The sequence below is a fragment of the Schistocerca gregaria genome, chromosome 1 (genome assembly GCF_023897955.1).
Source record: "Schistocerca gregaria isolate iqSchGreg1 chromosome 1, iqSchGreg1.2, whole genome shotgun sequence".
NCBI classification, from domain to species: domain Eukaryota; kingdom Metazoa; phylum Arthropoda; class Insecta; order Orthoptera; family Acrididae; genus Schistocerca; species Schistocerca gregaria.
In genome coordinates, this window is record NC_064920.1 from 1066490961 (window position 1) to 1066513874 (window position 22914).

The following is a 22914-nucleotide window of genomic DNA, read 5'->3' on the forward strand; positions in this document are numbered from 1 at the left end:
CTTTTCCAACACAAAATATCAGCTTAAATTTTTTTATACACGCTGCTTATCAATTAGTCTTTAACATACATAAATGACCAGGCATTTATGAATTTTGAGCATTTGCTACGCCATTTATCCTGGACATTTGCCCAAACTTATAACTGCCCAGGCATTTTACACCGCTAGTCACAAATGTATTTCTTGGTGTTGAAATTTTCAAATATACTTACTGCAGAGAGGGTCATGTAAAGTTTTTCATTCATCGTTGTGCTCAATGTTGAATGTCCGCTTACCTCAGTACGGCTTCTGTTCGACATCCCTTCACTCTGCAAGCGTAGATACTTACTAGATGGCGAAAAAGCAGCGTTGAAGAAAACGGCACCTAGTATCTATCCTGCAAAGTCCACATAAACTCTAGTAGTATTTCAGTTCCTGCAATCTCACATATACTCCTGGAAATGGAAAAAAGAACACATTGACACCGGTGTGTCAGACCCACCATACTTGCTCCGGACACTGCGAGAGGGCTGTACAAGCAATGATCACACGCACGGCACAGCGGACACACCAGGAACCGCGGTGTTGGTCGTCGAATGGCGCTAGCTGCGCAGCATTTGTGCACCGCCGCCGTCAGTGTCAGCCAGTTTGCCGTGGCATACGGAGCTCCATCGCAGTCTTTAACACTGGTAGCATGCCGCGACAGCGTGGACGTGAACCGTATGTGCAGTTGACGGACTTTGAGCGAGGGCGTATAGTGGGCATGCGGGAGGCCGGGTGGACGTACCGCCGAATTGCCCAACACGTGGGGCGTGAGGTCTCCACAGTACATCGATGTTGTCGCCAGCGGTCGGCGGAAGGTGCACGTGCCCGTCGACCTGGGACCGGACCGCAGCGACGCACGGATGCACGCCAAGACCGTAGGATCCTACGCAGTGCCGTAGGGGACCGCACCGCCACTTCCCAGCAAATTAGGGACACTGTTGCTCCTGGGGTATCGGCGAGGACCATTCGCAACCGTCTCCATGAAGCTGGGCTACGGTCCCGCACACCGTTAGGCCGTCTTCCGCTCACGCCCCAACATCGTGCAGCCCGCCTCCAGTGGTGTCGCGACAGGCGTGAATGGAGGGACGAATGGAGACGTGTCGTCTTCAGCGATGAAAGTCGCTTCTGCCTTGGTGCCAATGATGGTCGTATGCATGTTTGGCGCCGTGCAGGTGAGCGCCACAATCAGGACTGCATACGACCGAGGCACACAGGGCCAACACCCGGCATCATGGTGTGGGGAGCGATCTCCTACACTGGCCGTACACCTCTGGTGATCGTCGAGGGGACACTGAATAGTGCACGGTACATCCAAACCGTCATCGAACCCATCGTTCTACCATTCATAGACCGGCAAGGGAACTTGCTGTTCCAACAGGACAATGCACGTCCGCATGTATCCCGTGCCACCCAACGTGCTCTAGAAGGTGTAAGTCAACTACCCTGGCCTGCAAGATCTCCGGATCTGTCCCCCATTGAGCATGTTTGGGACTGGATGAAGCGTCGGCTCACGCGGTCTGCACGTCCAGCACGAACGCTGGTCCAACTGAAGCGCCAGGTGGAAATGGCATGGCAAGCCGTTCCACAGAACTACATCCAGCATCTCTACGGTTGTCTCCATGGGAGAATAGCAGCCTGCATTGCTGCGAAAGGTGGATATACGCTGTACTAGTGCCGACATTGTGCATCCTCTGTTGCCTGTGTCTATGTGTCTGTGGTTCTGTCAGTGTGATCATGTGATGTATCTGACCCCAGGAATGTGTCAATAAAGTTTCCCCTTCCTGGGACATTGAATTCACGGTGTTCTTATTTCAATTTCCAGGAGTGTATGTCTCACCTTTTGAAATGTCTGGAGGACCAATAAGCACTGCGGTAACTTCAGTGCAATTATTGTCGCTGGATAAAAGTGTCATTTCTGCTCGTCTCATTGCATATTTCGTCCAGTCTATTTCTGTACTATATCTTAGCAGTTCTTTCTCTTTATGGGCCAAGTTTTAGCGAGCTACGTTACTTGGCAGTGGCATGTCATGTGAAAATTACACTACTGGCCACTAAAATTGCTACACCACGAAGATGACGTGTTACAGATGCGATAATTAACCGACAGGAAGAAGATGTTGTGATATGCAAATGCTTAGCTTTGGAGAAATGCGTACCAACACGTTCCCGACTTTGATAAAGGTCTAATTGCAGCCTATCGCGATTGCGGTTTATCGTATCGAGACATTGCTGCTCGCGCTGGTCGAGATCCACTGAGTGTTAGCAGAATATGGAATCGGTGGGTTCAGGAGGGTAATACGGAACGCCGTGCTGGATCCCAACGGCCTCGTATTACTAGCAGTAGACATTACAGGCATCTTATCAGCTTGGCTGTAACGAATCGTGCAGCCACGTCTCGATCCCTGAGTCAACAGATGGGGATGTTTGCAAGACAACAACCATCTGCACGAACAGTTCGACGACGTTTGCAGCAACATGGACTATCAGCTCGGAGACCAAGGCTCCGGTTACCCTTGACGCTGCATCACAGACAGGAGCGCCTAGGATGGTGTGCTCAACGACGAACCTGGGTGCACGAATGGCAGAACCTCAGTTTTTCTGATGAATCCAGGTTCTGTTTACAGCACCATGATGGTCGCATCCGTGTTTGGCGACATCGCGGTGAACGCATATTGGAAGCGTGTATCCGTCACCGAAACACTGGCTTATCATCCAGCCTGATGGTATGGGGTGCCATTGGTTACACGTCTCGGTCACCTCTTTGTTCGCACTGACGGCACTTTGAACAGTGGACGTTACATTTTAGATGTGTTACGATCCGTGGCTCTACCCTTCATTCGATCCCTGCGAAACCCTATATTTCAGCAGGATAATGTACGACCGCATATTGCAGATCCTGTACGGGCCTTTCTGGATACAGAAAATGTTCGACTGCTGCCCTGGCCAGTACATTCTCCAGATCTCTCACCAGTTAAAAACGTCTGGTCAATGGTGAACGAGCAACTGGCTCGTCACAATACGCCAGTCACTACTCTTGATGAACTGTGGTATCGTGTTGAAACTGCATGGGCAGCTGTACCTGTACACGCCATTCAAGCTCTGTTTGACTCATCTACATCTACATCTACATCCGTACTCCGCAAGCCACCTGACGGTGTGTGGCGGAGGGTACCCTGAGTACCTCTATTGGTTCTCCCTTCTATTCCAGTCTCGTATTGTACGTGGAAAGAAGGATTGTCGGTATGCTTCTGTGTGGGCTCTAATCTCTCTGATTTTATCCTCATGGTCTCTTCGCGAGATATACGTAGGAGGGAGCAATATACTGCTTGACTCTTCGGTGAAGGTATGTTCTCGAAACTTCAACAAAAGCCCGTACCGAGCTACTGAGCGTCTCTCCTGCAGAGTCTTCCACTGGAGTTTATCTATCATCTCCGTAACGCTTTCGCAATTACTGAATGATCCTGTAACGAAGCGCGCTGCTCTCCGTTGGATCTTCTCTATCTCTTCTATCAACCCTACCTGGTGCGGATCCCACACTGCTGAGCAGTATTCAAGCATTGGGCGAACAAGCGTACTGTAACCTACTTCCTTTGTTGTCGGATTGCATTTCCTTAGGATTCTTCCAATAAATCTCAGTCTGGCATCTGCTTTACCGACGATCAACTTTATATGATCATTCCATTTTAAATCACTCCTAATGCGTACTCCCAGATAATTTATGGAATTAACTGCTTCCAGTTGCTGACCTGCTATTTTGTAGCTAAATGATAAGGGACCTATCTTTCTATGTATTCGCATCACATTACACTTCGCTACATTGAGATTCAATTGCCATTCCGTGCACCATGCGTCAATTCGCTGCAGATCCTCCTGCATTTCAGTACAATTTTCCATTGTTGCAACCTCTCGATACACCACAGCATCATCTGCAAAAAGCCTCAGTGAACTTCCGATGTCATCCACCAGGTCATTTATGTATATTGTGAATAGCAACGGTCCTATGACACTCCCCTGCGGCACACCTGAAATCACTCTTACTTCGGAAGACTTCTCTCCATTGAGAATGACGTGCTGCGTTCTGTTATCTAGGAACTCCTCAATCCAATCACACAATTGATCTGATAGTCCGTATGCTCTTACTTTGTTCATTAAACGACTATGGGGAACTGTGTCAAACGCCTTGCGGAAGTCAAGAAACACGGCATCTACCTGTGAACCCGTGTCTAAGGCCCTCTGAGTCTCGTGGACGAATAGCGCGAGCTGGGTTTCACACGATCGTCTTTTTCGAAACCCATGCTGATTCCTACAGAGTAGATTTCTAGTCTCCAGAAAAGACATTATACTCGAACATAATACGTGTTCCAAAATTCTACAACTGATCGACGTTAGAGATATAGGTCTATAGTTCTGCACATCTGTTCGACGTCCCTTCTTGAGAACGGGGATGACCTGTGCCCTTTTCCAATCCTTTGGAACGCTTCGCTCTTCTAGAGACCTACGGTACACCGCTGCAAGAAGGGGGGCAAGTTCCTTCGCGTACTCTGTGTAAAATCGAACTGCTATCCCATCAGGACCAGCGGCCTTTCCTCTTTTGAGCGATTTTAATTGTTTCTCTATCCCTCTGTCGTCTACTTCGATATCTACCATTTTGTCAACTGTGCGACAATCTAGAGAAGGAAGCACAGTGCAGTCTTCCTCTGTGAAACAGCTTTGGAAGAAGACATTTAGTAATTCGGCCTTTAGTCTGTCATCCTCTGTTTCAGTACCATTTTGGTCACAGAGTGTCTGGACATTTTGTTTTGATCCACCTACCGCTTTGACATAGGACCAAAATTTCTTAGGATTTTCTGCAAAGTCAGTACATAGAACGTTACTTTCGAATTCATTGAAAGCCTCTCGCATAGCCCTCCTCACACTACATTTCGCTTCGCGTAATTTTTGTTTGTCTGCAAGGCTTTGGCTATGTTTATGTTTGCTGTGAAGTTCCCTTTGCTTCCGCAGCAGTTTTCTAACTCTGTTGTTGTACCACGGTGGCTCTTTTCCATCTCTTACGATCTTGCTTGGCACATACTCATCTAACGCATATTGTACCATGGTTTTGAACTTTGTCCACTGATCCTCAACACTATCTGCACTTGAGACAAAACTTTTGTGTTGAGCCGTCAGGTACTCTGTAATCTGCTTTTTGTCACTTTTGCTAAACAGAAAAATCTTCCTACCTTTTTTAATATTTCTATTTACGGCTGAAATCATCGACGCAGTAACCGCTTTATGATCGCTGATTCCCTGTTCTGCATTAACTGATTCAAATAGTTCGGGTCTGTTTGTCACCAGAAGGTCTAATATATTATCGCCACGAGTCGGTTTTCTGTTTAACTGCTCAAGGTAGTTTTCAGATAAAGCACTTAAAAATATTTCACTGGATTCTTTGTCCCTGCCACCCGTTATGAACGTTTGAGTCTCCCAGTCTATATCCGGCAAATTAAAATCTCCACCCAGAACTATAACATGGTGAGGAAATCTACTCGAAATATTTTCCAAATTATTCTTCAGGTGCTGAGCCACAACAGCTGCTGAGCCCGGGGGCCTATAGAGACACCCAATTACCATGTCTGAGCCTGCTTTAACCGTGACCTTCACCCAAATCATTTCACAATTCGAATCTCCCTCAATTTCCTTCGATACTATTGCACTTCTTATCGCTATAAACACGCCTCCCCCTTCACTGTCCAGCCTATCTCTGCGGTATACATTCCAATCAGAGTTTAGGATTTCATTACTGTTTACGTCTGGTTTCAGCCAACTTTCTGTTCCTAGTACTATATGGGCGTTGTGACCGTTTATTAATGAGAGCAGTTCTGGGACCTTTCTATAGACGCTTCTGCAGTTTACTATTAGCACATTAATATTGTTATTCCTTGTTGCATTTTGCCTACTCCTGCCTTGCCGCGTCTCAGGAGGCGTCTTGTCGGGCCTAGGGAGGGAATTCTCTAACCTAAAAAAACCCCATGTGCACTCCACACGTACTCCGCTACCCTCGTAGCCGCTTCCGGCGTGTAGTGCACGCCTGACCTATTCAGGGGGACCCTACATTTCTCCACCCGATAGCGGAGGTCGAGAAATTTGCACCCCAGCTCTCCGCAGAATCGTCTGAGCCTCTGGTTTAAGCCTTCCACTCGGCTCCAAACCAGAGGACCGCGATCGGTTCTCGGAACGATACTACAAATAGTTAGCTCTGATTCCACCCCGCGAGCGAGGCTTTCCACCTTCACCAACTCCGCCAACCGCCTGTACGAACTGAGGATGACCTCTGAACCCAGACGGCAAGAGTCATTGGTGCCGACATGAGCAACAATTTGCAGTCGGGTGCACCCAGTGCTCTCTATCGCCGCCGGTAGGGCCTCCTCCACATCTCGGATGAGACCCCCCGGCAAGCAGACAGAGTGAACACTGGCCTTCTTCCCCGACCTTTCCGCTATTTCCCTAAGGGGCTCCATCACCCGCCTAACTCAATGTCCAGGCCCGTTATTACGGCCAGAGGTAGTTGTTCTGGGTACTGATTTCTCAGGATCTGTGCACCCAAATTGCGTGAAAATGTAATCATATGTCAGTTCTAGTATAATATATTTGTCCAATTAATACCCGTTTATCATCTACATTCCTTCTTGGTGTAGAAATTTTAATGGCCAGAGTGTACTTTCGTCGTTAATTTTTTTTTTTTACACCAGTGTATTTACCTTTATCTATCAGTAGTGTTTTCAGACATTTCATTGGCTGGCTTTTCCGTAAGAGGGCTGGTACTACTTTGCCTGTATATGTCATGGAAATGCACCGAAAACCACCACACTTAGCAGCTGGCATTGTGAGTGATGTGTGTGTTTCCATTAGTTCACCGAGATTGAGGCTAATGCATCATATATCAGTTCACTGTTGGGTTAAAGCAGCTGAACCAAACAGCGGATCCCACTTGGCGATTACATTCAGCTCTCACGGTCGATAACGTGCAATATAAAATGGGCAATCAAACGCCACGCATGCTGTCCATAAATAATACAGCGGGTTCGCAAAAGTGGATGACAGCAGGTCACCGGAAACGAAAAACAGTGTCCACTAACTATGTAGGAGAAGCAGATTAGTTATAAACTAGGTTAGCAGGATGAGTCGAGAGCTTTTATTAAATAATTTAGCTGATTCATAGCTACGTCATCCCGCTATTTAAGCAGATGGGAAGCCCACATTTAGATACTGAAGAGCATAACCTGCAAATATGGGGATCCGCGGAAATTTTGTCAAGGGGAGTAAGATACTAAAATTGCCAGTTCTGATATACGTTATTGCATATGTCTGCAGACGTTTCGTATCTTAAGAACTAAATTTGATAAAAGCGAACAAAACTTATTCTATCTCAGAATATTGATATACATTTTGTATTTTTAAGGTAAGTTACTTTGATACCTGAACAGTTGCCGTACTTAAACAGTATACACAGAGTACAGTTTTGTATATTATTAATATGAATACGGATGTCACATTTTTTATTCAGTAGTCTGAAATTACATTCTCATGCGATTAAATTCACGGTATCCAACCAGTTACAAAATAAGCTAGTAGATACTACAAAAAAGATTTTCATATTCCCATAACGTTAGTTTGAATCTGTGCATTAAATGCTTGATATAGTAAAACAGGCCAGAACAATAAGAAATCGACAAGACTAACTAACAGAAGATACTTCTCGAAGTGGAGAAATAGAGACTTTGAAAAAGACTTGTCCAACTTGAATGCCGATTACAACATTTTAGCTAAAGAACTTGACATTTCATGCGTTCCTCTTTTTTTATAGTAAGGGTCCTGGGGACAGATGACGGTAACGAGTACTGCTGCCGTGTTTGAGCTGTGCTGGAGATCCGCGCGTCATAGTGTCGGATCGGCCCTTTCTGGCAGCTCGATAAGGGCGTTACGAGGAAATGCCAGAGAAAAGATTGAGGGCGCTATTTCTGCAGTGTGCTGTAAAGGTTCGCTTCCTCCTTGACACTGCAGGAGAGCGCCATAACCGCAGTCGCACCAAAGAATCCGTGTAATTTCCAGTGTGAACAGCTTCACGATCAAACAAAAACCAACATACAAGGGGAATCATATAAAACGTGCACCGCAAATATTGTGGAAATGGAAAGTGGTATTGCTTTGCCGTTTTCACAGAATGGACTGATAGTCAGGAGCACGTATTGTTACCAAATAAACTGATTGTAATAATTGTCACAAGCGTATTTTTTTGTGAAAACGTACACTTTTTGAAATGGAACAATGCCTATTGACATTAACAGACTGAAAGCAAGGTAAATTAGAACGGCAGTGGTGTTTGTTGCAGGATTCTAGTGCGAATCGTTTACGAGATATCGTCTTTTGAAAAGTTCCCCTTTTCGCTTTAAGCGAGCGGTCGCTACGATCACTCCGGCTACCTGAGCCCACTTCCAGGACCGACCCAAATTTCCATAATATGGACGTATTATGTCACTGACTGTCCACATCCTGCACTCGCACAATTGCTGTGAACCTCGTGCAGGAAAAGACTTTATTGCTATTGTGACGGCCTGCATTCGTGTCTGAAACACGTTGCACAATACACCGAAAATCACAGATACTGCTAACAGTATTACATGCCTAGGCAGCCCGCAACAATAATAATAATTCGCCTTGCGGGAGTCACAGCAATTGTGTGAGTGCAGGACTGGACACTTAATGACATGTGGGGACTTGGGTAGGTCCTGGAAGCGTGCTCGGATAGTCTAAATGATTAAGCCAATCGCTCGGATAACGTGGGAAATCCGGGTTCAGTCCGACACAAATTTTCATTTGCCACTAATAAATTGCGCAACTGCAGTCTAACCGTATTCACAGTTCCGAATACATTTCTTCCGTTCTGATTTAAGTTTTTCTAAAATGCCGTTAGGTCAAGGGTCTGACAGTAAGTTATCGAATTTATGGCCCCTGCTCTAGACATTAAGTCCATGAATTCACAATTCCGAATGTATTTCTTCCATCCTGATTGAGGTTTTCCTAAAGTTAATTCAAGTAAATTCCATGACGGCTCCAGCTGAGAGACCACGGCTGAATTCCTTTCCCATCCTTGCCAAGGGCCTGTAAGGATAAAAATGCTTATATGTATGAATTAAGGTTTCTTTTGTTCTTATAATGTACGAGGTTCATTCTAAAAGAAAATAACATTCGTTTCTCCAGTTCAAAATAATAACATAAACTTATTGTACAGCAAACATTGATATCTCAGCTATTTTCTAAGTTGCCACTTTTCAAAATTAAGCATTTGTCGTAGCACTCCACAAACCTTCTGCATACTAAGTTGGCTTCAGATTTTTGAATCAGTCACCAACCTAGTCTTTCAGTTAGTAGTCATTTGCATAGTGTCCTTCAATCAAAAAAAATCCTTCAATTTGGGAAAAAAGACGGTAACTGCTCAGATCCAAGACTGAGCTATAAGTCAGATTTTTCAAAACTTCCCACTCAAAGCCGCCAAAACAAAACAAGCAGCCCCCGTCGGAGATTCGAGTCCTCCCTCGGGCATGGGTGTGTGTGTGTTGTCCTTAGTGTAAGTTAGTTTAAGTTAGATTAATTAGTGTGTAATCTTAGGGACCGATGACCTGAGTAGTTTGGTCCCCATAGGACTTACCACAAATTTCCATTTTTTTTCCAAAACAAGCAAAGAACCGCGCCTTTGTTTTGAACGGCGCGGCATAGGCGGTGAAGGGTCTGGCAGTGAGTCACTGCATTTAAGGACCCTGCTCTAGACATAAAGTCGATGAACAGGACACTCTTTTGATGCCGAAATACTGACACTTTATCGGTGCTCAAATTTTTTTGCATTCCTTGGTTTTTTGATACCATTCCATTGACTGGCGCTTTGTTTCTCGACTCATTTGTGAAATTTAGGTGACGCCGCACAGTAACGATGTGGTTCAATCTTTGTCTAGCCGAGTGAAAAGTCAGTGCAGCTCCCATTCGTTGTTTTTCGTGTTATCTGTCAAAAATCGGGGAAACCATCTGCCACACGCTTTTCTGCAGCCCAAAACACCAGTAACAATTTGGTAAAGAGCTAGTCGTCAAATTTCAGGAAAGTTCAAGCTCGGACTATCAACAGTGCAACGACTATCGTGTTGAATTTTTGCTCAGTCCTCGATTAAGTTCGTTAGTTACAACTGAAAGTCGACCTGATCGCCATTCATCGTGATACGTCCGCCATTAAAATGACACACCATTTCCTAACTGAAGCATCATTCATCGCATTTTCGTAAACTTCGGTTATATGTCGGTAAATTTCAATATCGGAGAATTTTTTTTGCTTGCAGAAAGCGTTACACTACAAACCTTATTCTCAGTGGAACAGTTAATTTTGTCTCACATTTTAAAATAGCATAAATAAAAAGTAAACGGTTGTTCCCGTTCGCTATTAGCGTCCTACAGGCGCGAATGATTTCGGGGGTGTACGACACGGTGGTAGGGTTAGAGACAGAATCGTGCGGTTCGTCGAATCAATAAATTCTTTCTTTCTAAAATGACCTTTGTAGCACCAAACTTGATCCAAGGACGAATAAAACTACTACAAGTTTTCTCCATAATTGCACAAAACTACAGAAAACCTAGACCTGGATGGCTGAAAGGAGATTAGTAGCCCCCTACCGCAGACGAGGCTTCTCTTTAGTGTCTTCAGCATTACGCCACCTTGCTCTATATTAAGTAAAGAGCTAGTAAGTAAAGAAGCGAGAACGAGATGCAGAGTTGAGGTCAACTAAAAACGACCGCCGCAAAAGACTAATGAATAATACATCAGTCGATAGCGAAGTAAAGAAACTGACGCGATTGATTTATTGAGGCCCCTATTAAATCGCCGAGGGAACCGAGTACCGCTGTGAGGCGGAAGAGACAACACCATCCTGCACTGTACCCCGCCTATTGTATCATTAGAAGGCTGAATTGTAGGGGCGGTGGTCAGTACAGCGGTCTCCAGTAGTTCTTAACGAAGAACCGTACGTCTTCTTCTAATGGTTTCTCATCTCTTTCAAGTCCCATGAGAGAGCGTGTAATCTACCCCTCCCTTCTTTATTTTTGCTGCTGTCCGCTATGGTAAAGCCTTTTCAGAAGATTCGAGAAGAGTGAGATTTACAATAAACTTTTTACATGTCTTTTCTCGGACAGCTGGCTCCAGTTCTTCATGTCTAAGGGTCTGATTCTTGAAGCTGAAATTCTCACATTGTAGGTTCACATGGTTCAATTGATCTAAATAGTTTTGAAGAATGGCATTGCAGAATTTTTGTTTTTACGATAATTTACTGTCTCAAATTTTACTATTCACACTGTCTTTTGAATTTTCGCGTTAACAAAGCCGAAATTATATTGTTCGTCCAAAATACAAAATTCGAAGGGCACATCAGAGGCATGCTCACTACTCCTTCACTCTGCGGTAATAACAATATTCCAAAGGGTTCACAATTATCCTTGACAATTGAATTTCTATTAGTTTAGATTATTGTTTCATAAATGAATCCAGAAATAAACATGATAAACAGTGCTAGATTGCGTAATTAATAATAGAAATTTTAAGTGTGCCAAATATTTCGTATTTTCAAATTTTCTAAAAACCACAATTTTAACTGTACATTCACAGCTGATACAAATCGACTGTAACAACGAGAATAAAGTAATTCCTTTTCATAAATTTTAGCTTGAAATATAACATATGGTGCATAAAATAATACGAAATTTTTTAGAAAAACAGCTGAGGTAATACTGGCTTGTTCAAAATTCGAAAATATTACTCGTATCGACTACTACTGTTGAGGAATAGTAATGCTAGAGGAGGATGTTCCTTTACATGCGGCATTCCAGTTGTGCAGCAAACTACAAAATCACTGACTCAGCTTTTTTTGTAACAAGAATATATTTATTAAGAGACTTCGCTGGGCTGTGCAGAGGGCGTGGCTAGATAGGCCTCCGCCAAGGGCGCATGCACAGAGGGGGGAAAAAACTGATCGCGAAAAAACAAGAGACGGTTTAGGAATTAAACGGAAGAGGTACGCGAGTTTTTATACCCTCCCTGTTCCTACCTTCTGTCTAATAGAAGAAGCGTTCCCTCGACCCGCGATTATAAACGCACTCTATTGTAACAGAGTCATTTCTACAGTGTCATTTCGACCAAGTAGCGTCATGAAGAAATAGAACAGAGGTCTGTCGCCAACCTGGTTTGTTGTGGCAGCAGTGCGCTTGGTTTACACACCTGCAATCTACACAGCTCGCTCGTATTCAACAACGGAGTCCTAGCTGCTACTTCACCATGGTACTTTATGCTCGCAAAGGCCGACGAACTGCCGAAGCAAATAGTAATTGTGCTTTTTGACCGAAGGCTTCAGATTTTTGTCTATTTCTGTCGACTGGGGACTGGAACGAGACATGATGGTAGAGGTAACAAAAATGTGAGATGATATGTTATTACTGCCCCGTCCAGCCAGTACTTCAGTAGCTGCTCCCAAGTTTCGCTTGGTACGATCTGCTGTATAAAAAATTACGAATACGCGTTCTATAGCTGAATATAAAAATTGCGGGACTTCTACATCTACGTCTACATCCATACTCCGCAAGTCACAAGCCGCCTGACGGTGTGTGGCGGAGAGTACCTTCAGTACCTCTATCTGTTCTCCCTTCTATTCCAGTCTCGTATTGTTCGTGGAAAGAAAGATTGTCGCTATGCCTCTGTGTGGGTTCTAATCTCTCTGATTATATCCTCATGGTCTCTTCGCAAGATATACGTAGGAGCGAGCAATATACTCCTTGACTCCTCCGTGAAGGTATGTTCTCGAAACTTCAACAAAAGCCCGTACCGAGCTACTGAGCGTCTCTCTTTGAGAGTCTTCCACTGGAGTTTATCTGTCATCTCCGTAACGCTTTCGCGATTACTAAATGATCCTGTAACGAAGCGCGCTGCTCTCCGTTTGGTCTTCTCTATCTCTTCTATCAACTGGTACGGATCCCACACCGATGAGCAGTATTCAAGCACTCACTGTGCTTATAGTGAAGAGGTTTAACCCTTTAACTAACAATTTTATTTCAAAAACATTAATGTATGGTTATTATAATTAATGTCTTCGTGAGAGGTAACAATATGAAAATAACTTTTCCCGCCATTTCGATTTCCAAGGGGGTAGGGGGGTGGGGATAGGACATACAGGATTAATCATAATACGTACGTGGTTTCAGAAGACGACTCTATAAAAGCTACAAGACATATTGGAAACAGCAAACGTCAGTAGACAGAACATCTTGCCAAGTTTTCAACTCACACTACATATGCTTCGTTTGTGATAGGGCAAGCGTTAATTCGTAGGAGCAAGTCGCCTACACGAGACTTCGGGAAGGCGCCAAGACAGAGGGCTTTGCGAAGCTGGTGATTGGGTTGCCTATCTGCGGGTACGATCTAATTCGATGTGACAGTACGGAGATGGGAGTTAACAATAACACTTATGGCAGCATAACCTATAGGTGCAGTCTGTAACTATAATAATTCTGCTAACCATTAGTAGGCCTATCTCTACCAGTCAACATTTTGTTGACCGGGAACCAGCAATGTTCTGAAATTCCTTAAAGCATGCTTATAACCATTCTGTCAGCATTTGCTGTATTTATATTAGACGACTGGTTTCGAACCTTACGGGCTCATTTAAAAGCCTGGCCTACTCAGGCCAATAATAATCATCAAAGTGGCAACACACGCTTTATAAAGTTTGTAGAATGAATTCCACAATCCACAAATGCCTCTTACAAAGTCAAAATCAACCTCTGCCTCTTGGGAAGAGGCACCTGTGGATTGTGACATTCATCCAGTAAACATTTATAAGGCGTGTGTTGCCACTTTGATGTTTATTATTAAGATCAGGCACTATCAGCCTCAGTAGACCAGGAGTGAAAACGAACGTGTAAGGTTCGAAACTAGCCGTCTATTATACAGGGTGTTTCAAAAACGACCGGTATATTTGAAACGACAATACAAACTAAACGAGCAGCGATAGAAATACACCGTTTGTTGCAATATGCTTGGGACAACAATACATTTTCAGGCAGACAAACTTTCGAAATTACAGTAGTTACAATTGCCAACAACAGATGGCGCTGCGGTCTAGGAAACTCTATAGTACGATATTTTCCACATATCCACCATGCGTAGCAATAATATGGCTTGGTCTCTGAATGAAATTACCCGAAACCTTTGACAACGTGTCTGGCCGAATGGCTTCACATGCAGATGAGATGTACTGCTTCAGCTGTTCAATTGTTTCTGGATTCTGGCGGTACACCTGGTCTTTCAAGTGTCCCCACAGAAAAAAGTCACAGGGGTTCATGTCTGGCGAATAGGGAGGCCAATCCACGCCGCCTCCTGTATGTTTCGGATAGCCCAAAGCAATCACACGATCCTCGAAATATTCATTCAGGAAATTAAAGACGTCGGCCGTGCGATGTGGCCGGGCACCATCTTGCATAAACCACGAGGTGTTCGCAGTGTCGTCTAAGGCAGTTTGTACCGCCACAAATTCACGAAGAATTTCCAGATAGCGTGATGCAGTAATCGTTTCAGATCTAAAAATGGGCCAATGATTCCTTTGGAAGAAATGGCGGCCCAGACCAGTACTTTTTGAGGATGCAGGGACGATGGGACTGCAACATGGGGCTTTTCGGTTCCCCATATGCGCCAGTTCTGTTTATTGACGAAGCCGTCCAGGTAAAAATAAGCTTCGTCAGTAAACCAAATGCTGCCCACATGCATATCGCCGTCATCAATCCTGTGCACTATATCGTTAGCGAATGTCTATCGTGTAGCAATGGTAGCGGCGCTGAGGGGTTGCCGCGTTTGCATTTTGTATGGATAGAGGTGTAAACTCTGGCGCATGAGACGATACGTGGACGTTGGCGTCATTTGGACCGCAGCTGCAACACGGCGAACAGAAACCCGAGGCCGCTGTTGAATCACCTGCTGCACTTGCTGTGCGTTGCCCTCTGTGGTTGCCGTACACGGTCGCCCTACCTTTCCAGCACGTTCATCCGTCACGTTCCCAGTCCGTTGAAATTTTTCAAACAGATCCTTTATTGTATCGCTTTTCGGTCCTTTGGTTACATTAAACCTCCGTTGAAAACTTCGTCTTGTTGCAACAACACTGTGTTCTAGGCGGTGGAATTCCAACACCAGAAAAATCCTCTGTTCTAAGGAATAAACCATGTTGTCCACAGCACACTTGCACGTTGTGAACAGCACACGCTTACAGCAGAAAGACGACGCACAGAATGGCGCGACCACAGACTGCGTTGTCTTCTATATCTTTCACATCACTTGCAGCGCCATCTTTTGTTGAAAATTGTAACTACTGTAATTTCGAAAGTTTGTCCGCCTGAAAATGTACTGTTGTCCCAAGCATATTGCAACAAACGGTGTATTTCTATCGCTGCTCGTTTAGTTTTTATTGCCGTTTCAACTATACCGGTCATTTTTGAAACACCCTGTAAATACTGCAGCTGTTGACAGAATCGATTTAAGAAACTCCAACTGATTCTCTGATAACCTATCGTGGGACACACACGTCCCGTTGACAGTCAAAGGGTTAACCCTACAACACGCATCTGCTCCAAACGGGAGTGACTCTGTGCGGCAGACGCCATATTTATTTTGGCATATTTAGTTGTTCTGTATTATAACCAGCGTATGCGTAACGGCACATTGAAGGTCTGCACAATCACGTCACCTTTGACACTAAATATCAGTTAGTGACTCATCAACGACCTAAGCCCTCAAGACACACTATGATATCCAAGACAAAAGACGAGAATCATGCAACTACGGCTTAGCGTAATGGGCGATGTCATGGATTACAGCGCTTAAGGTCGAAGTTTTTTTTTTCATTTTAAAATGGTTAACATATTCTAGAACCTTGTTATTAATGTAAAACAAGTATGTTCTACAGTATTCGACGTTACTTATACTCCTGTCCGATTAGAAAATGAAGAATGAAATAAATACGCTACTGGCCATTAAAATTGCTGCACCAAGAATTAATGCAGATGATAAACGGGTATTCATTGGACAAATATATTATACTAGAACTGACATGTGATTAGGTTTTCACGCAATTTGAGTGCATAGATCCTGAGAAATCAGTACCCAGAACAACCACCTCTGGCCGTAATAACGGCCTTGATACGCCTGGGCATTGAGTCAAACAGAGCTTGGATGGCGTGTACAGGTACAGCTGCCCATGCAGCTTCAGCACGTTACCACATTTCATCAAGAGTAGTGAATGGCGTATTGTGACGAGCCAGTTGCTCGGCCACCATTGACCAGACATTTCCAATTGGTGAGAGATCTCGAGAATGTGCTGGCCAGCGCAGCAGTCGAACATTTTCTGTATCCAGAAAGGCCCGTACAGGACCTGCAACATGCGGTCGTGCATTATCCTGCTGAAATGTAGGGTTTCGCTGGGATCGAATGAAGGGTAGAGCGCCGGCCGGGGTGGCCAAAGCGGTTAAAGGCGTTACAGTCTGGAACCTCGCGACCACTTCGCTCGCAGGTTCGAATCCTGCCTCAGGCATGGATGTGTGTGATGCCCTTAGGTTAGTTAGGTTTAAGTAGTTCTAAGTTCTAGGGGACTGATGACCTCAGGTGTTAAATCCCATAGTGTTCAGAGCCATTTGAACCATTTTTGAAGGGTAGAGCCACGGGTCGGAACACATCTGAAATGTTACGTCCACTGTTCAAAGTGCCGTCAATGCGAACAAGAGGTGACCGAGACGTGTAACCAATGGCACCCCATACCATCACGCTGGGTGATACGCCAGTATGGCGATGACGAATACGAGTACACGCTTCCAATGTGCGTTCACCGCGATGTCGCCAAACACGGATGTGACCATCACGATGCTGTAAACAGAACCTGGATTCATCCAAAAAAATGACGTTCTGCCATTCGTGCACCCAGGTTCGTCGTTGAGTACACCATCGCAGGCACTCCTGTCTGTCATGCAGCGTCACGGGTAACCGCAGCCATGGTCTCCGAGCTGATAGTCCATGTTGCTGCAAACCTCGTCGAACTGTAGATGGTTATTGTCTTGGAAACGTCCCCATCTGTCGACTCAGGGATCGATACGTGGCTGCACGATCTGTTACAGCCATGCGGATAAGATGCCTGTCATCTCGACTGTTAGTTATACGAGACCATTGGGATCCAGCACGGCGTTCCGTATTACCCTCCTGAACCCACCGATTCCATATTCTGCTAACAGCCATTTGATCTCGACCAACGAGAGCACCAATGTTTCGAAACGATAAATCGCAATCGTGATTGGCTACAATCCTACTTTTATCAAAGCCGGAAACGTGATGGTACGCATTTCTCCTCCTGAGACGAGGCATCACAAGAACGTTTCACCAGGCAACGCCAGTCAACTGCTGTTTGTGTATGAGAAATCGGTTGGAAACTTTCCTCATGTGAGCACGTTTTAGGTGTCGCCACCGGCGCCAACCTTGTGTGAATGCTCTGAAAAGCTAATCGTTTGGATATCACAGCATCTTCTTCCAGTCGGTTAAATTTCGCGTCTGTAGCACGTCATCTTCATGGCGTAGCAATTTTAATTTCCAGTAGTGTATTTGGCTGTCTGTTTCCGAATATGTGGAGATTTCCGAGTGTGAGGTTAGAGAGGTACCTAGGAGGACGGCTCAAATTGCTGCGAATGAAACGAGCAGCAACGATATGTACACTGAAGAAAAAAAATTGCAGTACCAAGAAAAAGCTTTCCTACATCTGAAAGATGATGTCCCTGTAACAGAAACAAAGGAGTAAACCCTTAAATGCCGTATCACATTCGTTTGAAGGTCACCTAAAATAGAGAGCAGACCCGCCGGTAAACCTACCGCTGCCCTCTCGTCCGAAAATAAAACACAGTCTAGTAAAATGTGGTGCACATTGCTCTCTCTGTAAGCCGCAACCACCACACACTGGATGGTCCTCACGCCGGAGCAAGGAGCCATGCGTCAGGGGAGTGTGGCTCTGCCGAGACCTCATCCCGTCTTCTTGGCTGAAAGAAGGTCGCCACAGCCACGTAGTGGGCTTCGTGAGACGCAGCTTATTATCAGTCACTTGGAGTCACTCGTCTTCCCATCGACGCATGCCTCTGTACCTCAACAGCGAGATGACAGCAAGCAGGGGAATAACACACTGAAATAACTAAGGGTCATTACACGCCTTCTTGGCTCCTACATCCGCTCATTCGTTCCCTGCAGTACCCACGTGCCCTGGTACCCAGCAGAAAGACACCTCCTTCCCTAGTCGCTGCAGTTGGAGGAGAACATCCTGAATATTCTAGATTACTTTATCTGCTGGGCACAAGCTCTGGAGAGAGGAAAGGGCACTCAGAGAAAGACAAGGAATTCCGCACTCGAAGTACATCTCATCTGCTCCAGTGCCCGCAAGATCGCATATAATTCAGCGTCAAAGATAGTGAAGTAGCAAAGTCCCAAGGCAGTTGGACCTTGAGTACACAAAGAGGGAAAATAACAGAGCAATGAACGAAGTTTTCCAGTTTCTACCCATCCGTAAACAAAGCAGTGGAGTTGTGATGCTCATTTAAAAAGTCATAAAATAATGTATTAAAAACTTTTGCAGACGTGCAATCTCTACTGTACTGCACCAAATCTAAAATTATTCTGTGTCTCCGCATTAATCAGGGGAAGATGGTTAAAACACTGGATTTAGGATTGTACTTGCCCTACTCCAAATGACTCGGCAACATGCCTCACGCGGATCCCAAATGGCCTTCTTGCTCGTGAACGACTGGAGAAAAGGCGTTCCAGAGATGGACGTGCAACAGTATGGTATGCAGGTGAATGCGGAGCTGCGACGAACTTATATGCCTGACGCATCATGAGGAGTTGCCGTCGGAATGTAAGTGACGGTTCACTGGCTTCTGCACAGAGACTGGGTATGGGGCTGGTCCTATAAGCACCCATCGCCAGCCTGATCACCTCATGGTGGGTAGCGCCAATGCTCTTCAAATAAGAAGGCCTCGCCGATCCATACACAGTGCACCCGTAGTCCAGCTGCGAACGAATGAAGGCCCTATAAAACTGGAGCACACGCGCCCTGTCCGCTCCTCAAGACCTGCGGCCAAAGCACTTTATGATGTTCAGTGCCTTCACAGTCCTGGCTTTCTAGTATCTCAGGTATGGCAATCACAACAATGTGGAGGCAAAAACGAGGCCCAGAAACCTCACCGAGTCTTTGGATGTTGAATGGTATCTCTCATATGCAAGTCAGGCAAACTGAAGATACGACAATAACGACTAAAATGAACATACAAACACTTATCTGCAGAAAATTGAAAAACCGTCTTTGCAGCCCACTCCTCCAACCTTTCTGCAACTGACAGCTCGCAGTTGCAACACAGGACGAGGAACAGAAGACAGCTAAGCCGTCCACAAATAAGGAGCACTGTACACGGCTCCCGACTGTAGACGTGTTGCTGTTTATGGCTATGGTACTGAGGGGAACACTTAAAACACTGCCCTGAGGGGCACCACTTACCACTTTCTGCTCAAAACGATCTGACAGCGCGTCAAAAACCCGGGCCCTGAGGCAGGAAAGACCGAATGAAGATGGGGAAGTGCCCACGAAGGTCTATTGATGCAGTTGCGCAAGAATACTGTGTCTCCAAGTAGCGTCGTACACATTATTGATACCAAAGAAATGCCAATACAAAGATCTTTACAGAGGAAAGACTGCTAAATAGCTGCCTCTAACAGGGTCAGGTTGTCGAAAGTGGACCGAAATCTCCGGCATTCACACTGAGAATGACTGAGGAATGGACTGGGCTCTAACAACCAGACCAGACGAGGTTAACCATTCGCTCCAGGGTCTTTCGTATACAGCACGTTACGGCGATACTCCAGTATCTACTGGGACTCGTGCAATCCTTTCCTGGTTTGAGGAGAGTTATCAGAAGTGACTCCGTCCACGAGTTGGGAAAGTGACCTGTCTGCCATATCAAATTAAAGCATGTAAGGAGGATTTTCGTTTACACTGCTGGCAAACGTCGAAGCATGCAATACCAGATTTGGTCGTCACTGTGAGCAGTATCACGACTCTCAGAAAGCGCCGATTCCTGCTCCCACATGGAGAAAGATTGTTGTCAGGCTAAGAATCTTTGGATCTGAAGTCTAACTTGCCCCTCTCTACAGTCGCACGTTAGTGACGAAACGCCAGAACCCGACGAAATAAATCTCGGGTGAACAGCCTGGCATGAGTGTGCATGTTGCTGTTGTGGTCTTCAGTCCTCACACTGGTTTGATGCAGCTCTCCATGCTAATCTATCCTGTGCAAGCTTCTTCATCTCCCAGTACCTACTGCAACCTACATCCTTCTGAATCTGCTTAGTGTAGTCATCTCTTGGTCTCCCTCTACGATTTTTACCCTCCACGCTGCCCTCCAGTACTAAATTGGTGATCCCTTGATGCCTCAGAACATGTCCTACCAACCGATCCCTTCTTCTGGTCAAGTTGTGCCACAAACTTCTCTTCTCCCCAATCCGATTCAATACTTCCTCATTAGTTGTGTGATCTACCCATCTAATCTTCAGCATTCTTCTGTAGCACCACATTTCGAAAGCTTCTATTCTCTTCTTGTCCAAACTATTTATCGTCCATGTTTCGCTTCCATACATGGCTACACTCCATACAAATACTTTCAGAAATGGCTTCCAGACACTTAAATCTATGCTTGATGTTAACAAATTTCTCTTCTTCAGAAACGCTTTCCTTGCCATTGCCAGTCTACATTTTATATCCTCTCTACTTCGACCATCATCAGTTATTTTGCTCCCCAAATAGCAAAACTCCTTTACTACTTTAAGTGTCTCATTTCCCAATCTAATTCTCTCAGCATCACCCGACTTAATTCGACTACATTCCATTATCCTCGTTTTGCTTTTGTTCATGTTCATTTTATATCCTCCTTTCAAGACACTATCCATTCCGTTCAACTGCTCTTCCAAGTCCTTTGCTGTCCTTGACAGAATTACGATGTCATCGGCAAACCTCAAAGTTTTTATTTCTTCTCCGGGGTTTTTAATACCTACTCCGAAATTTTCTTTTATTTCCTTCTCTGCTTGCTCAGTATACAGATTGAATAACATCGGGGAGAGACTACAACCCTGTCTCACACCCTTCCCAACCACTGCCTCCCTTTCATGTCCCTCGACTCTAATAACTGCCATCTGGTTTCTATACAAATTGTAAATAGCCTTTCGCTCCCTGTATTTTACCCCTGCCGCCTTCAGAATTTGAAAGAGAGTATTCCAATTAACATTGTCAAAAGCTTTCTCTAAGTCTACAAATGCTAGAAACGTAGGTTTGCCCTTCCTTGATCGAGCTTCTAAGATAAGTCGTAGGGTCAGTATTGCCTCACGTGTTCCAACATTTCTACGGAATCCAAACTGATCTTCCCCGAGGTCGGCTTCTACTAGTTTTTCCATTCGTCTGTAAAGAATTCGCGTTAGTATTTTGCAGCTGTGATTTATTAAACTGATAGTTCGGTAATTTTCCCATCTGTCAACACCTGCTTTCCTTGGGATTGGAAATATTATATTCTTCTTGAAGTGTGAGGGTATTTCGCCTGTCTCATACATCTTGCTCACCAGATGGTGGAGTTCTGTCAGGACTGGCTCTCCCAAGGCCGTCGGTAGTTCTAATGGAATGTTGTCTACTCCAGGGGCCTTGTTTCGACTCAGGTCTTTCAGTGCTCTGTCGAACTCTTCACGGAGTATCGTATCTCCCATTTCAACTTCATCTACATCCTCTCCCATTTCCATAATATTGTCCTTTAGTAAATCGCTCTTGTATAGACCCTCTATATACTCCGTCCACCTTTCTGCTTTCCCTTCTTTGCTTAGAACTGGGTTTCCATCTGAGCTCTTGATGTTCATACAAGCGGCTCTCTTATCTCCAAGGGTCTCTTTAATTTTCCTGTATGCAGTATCTATCTTACCCCTAGTGAGATAAGCCCCTGCATCATTACATTTGTCCTCTAGCCATCCCTGCTTAGCCATTTTGCACTTCCTGTCGATCTCATTTTTGAGACGTCTGTATTCCTTTTTGCCTGCTTCATTTACCGCATTTTTATATTTTCTCCTTTCATCAATTAAATTCAATATTTCTTCTGTTGCCCAAGGATTTCTACTAGCCCTCGTCTTTTTACCTACTTGATCCTCTGCTGCCTTCGCAACTTCATCCCTCAAAGCTACCCATTCTTCTTCTACTGCATTTCTTTCCCCCATTCCTGTCAATTGCTCCCTTATGCTCTCCCTGAAACTCTGTACAACCTCTGGTTTAGCCAGTTTATCCAGGTCTCATCTCCTTAAATTCCCACGTTTTTGCAGTTTCTTCAGTTTTAATCTACAGGTCATAACCAATAGATTGTGGTCAGAGGCCACATCTGCCCCTGGAAATGTCTTACAATTTAAAACCTGGTTCCTAAATCTCTGTCTTACCATTATATAATCTATCTGAAACCTGTCAGTATCTCCAGGCTTCTTCCATGTACACAGCCTTCTTTTATGGACACAATATTTCCGCAATCGACCACATTACCATCATCGGGTGCGCTGATGTACCTGATGATGGCAATGTGGTCGATTGCCGAAATATTGTGTCCTATGCACACTCATGTCAGGCTGTTCACCTGAGATTTATTTCGTCATAAAATACGTCTGGAGAAAGTGAAGAATCACGCCATATCCCGCTTGCATTGGCAGTACATTTCTCAAAATGCTCTCCCAACGTTTGAACGATTTCTC